Raw genomic sequence first — 2,966 nt, 5'->3', positions numbered from 1 at the left:
GAGCTCACAGGAGCACAGCTCCTGAACCTTTCTGAGAGTTCCACCTCCTCCTTCTGAGAGTTCCACCTCCTTGTCCATTGAATAGTATGTGCAGCTGCGTAACAATCCCTGGATGAGCTCCACCACCTATTTTTCTACAAAATGACCCCTGGATGTACTACCACAGAGGTCACTTTTTCTCCCTAAAGGAACTAATCTTTGTAGTCTGGAAATCAACTGTAATTCTGAGAGAACTTCAGGCCTCACTTGAAAGCCACAATCAGAACCTATGCTGTTGTCTCCCCGAGGCACAGTTGTACAATTGTACATACTGCCAGTTGTACATACTGCCATTTTCAAACTGGGGAGCCAGTTTGGTGTAGTGGTTAAGTGTGTGGACTCTTATCTGGGAGAACCGGGTTTGATTCCCTACTCCTCAACTTGCACCTGCTAGCATGGCCTTGGGTCAGCCATACCTCTCATAGGAGTTGTCCTTGAAAAGGGCAGCTGCTGTAAGAGCTCTCTCAGCCCCACATACCTCACAAGGTGTCTATTGTGTGTGGGGAGGAAGGTAAAAAAGATTGTGAGCCACTCTGAGACTCTTCAGAGTGGAGGGCGGGATATAAATCCAACATCTTCTTCTTCTTTCAATTTATTCCACTGTCTTTGTGCATAAGAGACTCTACATAGCCCCACAAGGACCCTGTTTGCTTAGGGCCAGTGGAAGAAGAAGATATTGGGTTTATATCCTGCCCTTCACTCTGAATCTCAGATTGGCTCACAATCTCCTTTATCTTCCTCCCCCACAACAGACACCCTGTGAAGTAGGTGGGGCTGAGAGAGCTCTCCCAGAGGCTGCCCTTTCAAGGACAACTCTGCGAGAGCTATGGCTGACCCAAGGCCATTCCAGCAGCTACAAGTGGAGGAGTGGGGAATCAAACCCGGTTCTTCCAGATAAGAGTCCGCACACTTAACCATGACACCAAACTGGCAGTTGCCAGGCTCCCCACGTTGTATGTGGAGGCATCTTTCCACTCTTTGGGATCTCGGCACATGCAATACAACTGGCTCCCTCATATCCTACGCAGCGCTTTGTCTTTTAGTCACCGACATCTGTTAAGTCTCAAGAGATAAGGGCTGCAGAAACTCCATAACAAATGCATCTTGACTGCTGGAAGACACTGGGTGGCTATTAACGGTATAAATTAAATACAAGGGACAGCCTGTGTGGTAACATCAGGAAAGGGCAAACAACTTGAATCTGTGAAGAAATAAAACTTAATCCAAAGGGAAAAGGAAATAACAACTGAGATTTCTGGGCATGATATTACATGGAAAATATGTAGCAAGTTTGAGAAGGCTCCATGTGTGTGTATATATATATTTCCAAGCTGTGCGTTTTTAGTCACATTTCCAATATATATATCTCCTTTTGGAAATGTGACTAAAAATGCACAGCCTGGAAATGTAAGGAGGGAAGTAAGAACAATTTGGCAATTTGGCCCACTTTATATATATTTTTTTGCTCTGCTTTAATAAATCGGGATGTTTTAGGAAATGCTGACTCTAGACATTTTTGGCACTCTCCACAGTACTTTAATAAAGTCTGGGAAATAAACTTCACAGGAAAAACCTCGGGTGTTCAATTAGTTTAAAATGTTGTAGGGTAGAGTAACGGAGATAATGAAATTATAAGGATAATGGCGGCTTAATGTTTTGTGGCTCACGCGAGATTTATGTGCTCCAATATAACCTCAAGCTACACATATGGCATAATAATAAAAAAAATAGAGAGAGAGAACAGAATAGATTCCTGGCTGGAGAAGCAAGGCAAGTAAGTGGGCTTTGAATGCACAAAAGTGTCTCAGCAAGGCTTTTTGTGTGTGTGTGGATGGAGTTTGAGCAGCTACAAAAGGCTGCGATTTTTTTGTTTTTGCAAAGCCTCCATCACTCCCTGCCCACTCCTCTTCAGACATGAATAATGTTTGCTTTATTGCCTCAAAATGGAACAAGACTTATTGCACCAGAACAGTTTCCTCCCCCCATGTAAATTGGGCTCAGAGGGAATACCACGGCAAACCACAAGTCTAGGGGAAGAAAAAGATTGTGAAAATATGCCTGGCCCCATCCCAGATGTCCATTAAGCAAAGAGAGGGGTTGGGCCATTGCACTGGAAACTCTGAAGTCCAAAGGGAGTTAAGAACTGAACATGTGTACGTGTAAGAGAGAAAGCACGAAACGGGATGTGGGCTCAAAATGGAAAAAGAACAGTTTCTTTGGCTTTAGAATGCCTGATTGGGAGATACTCGTGACAAAATTGGGTGGTTCTGGTACAGTCTTTTATGAGGAGTGCAGCCCATAAACCAAAGACACTGGCTTAATGTCATTTGACTATCAACATGTGTGAATAATACAATACAATAGCCTTTACTGGCATGATATCGAACATGACAAGGAACCAATCCTTCCATCAAATGGCAATCTGCAAATACATTAAGTGACTTCAAGATGCTAAATATAAAAATTTTGCAAGTTTCAATGACCAATTGGTTTTAAGTTGACAACAGGAAGACAATTTTATATTTGTCGAGCAAATTTGCGAAGCGTTCCTTATTTTTGTGCTCGCTTCAGCAGCGCATATACTAAAATTGGAACAATACAGAGAAGATTAGCACGGTCCCTGCGTGTGCATAATACGTATGCTAAAACCATAGAGTTTTTGCTGAATCCTAGAGTGGCATGGCATCACTTCTGGGTTCACACTGGAAATGATGTCACACCATCCATTCCACGCATGCTGCTGACCTTCATCTTCTGCCGGGTGCAATAGAGGCCTTGCTTCAATCAAGCATTCTATTCATAACAGATCTCCCAGTTTCTCTACAGTTTTCAGTCTTGTGTTTTGCCTGGACAAACAAGCTGCCAAAATCTTGATGGGATGCTTTTTAAGTATTGTCTTGGGAAAATTGGAAGCTAAATTAAAAAGG

The 2,966-nt window shown here is 43.0% G+C and overlaps 1 non-coding gene across 1 annotated transcript; it reads left to right on the top strand.

Moving 5' to 3' along the window:
- Positions 1-2,597: 2,597 nt before the first annotated feature.
- Positions 2,598-2,700, top strand: LOC132585533 (U6 spliceosomal RNA). The gene has a single exon (XR_009556319.1). It is a non-coding gene; the product is annotated as a U6 spliceosomal RNA (small nuclear RNA).
- Positions 2,701-2,966: the final 266 nt, after the last annotated feature.

This window comes from Heteronotia binoei, chromosome 16, assembly GCF_032191835.1.
Source record: "Heteronotia binoei isolate CCM8104 ecotype False Entrance Well chromosome 16, APGP_CSIRO_Hbin_v1, whole genome shotgun sequence".
Taxonomy (NCBI): Eukaryota; Metazoa; Chordata; class Lepidosauria; order Squamata; family Gekkonidae; genus Heteronotia; species Heteronotia binoei.
The sequence above is the reverse complement of the archived record's forward strand: the minus strand, read 5'-3'. Positions and strand labels throughout refer to the sequence as shown.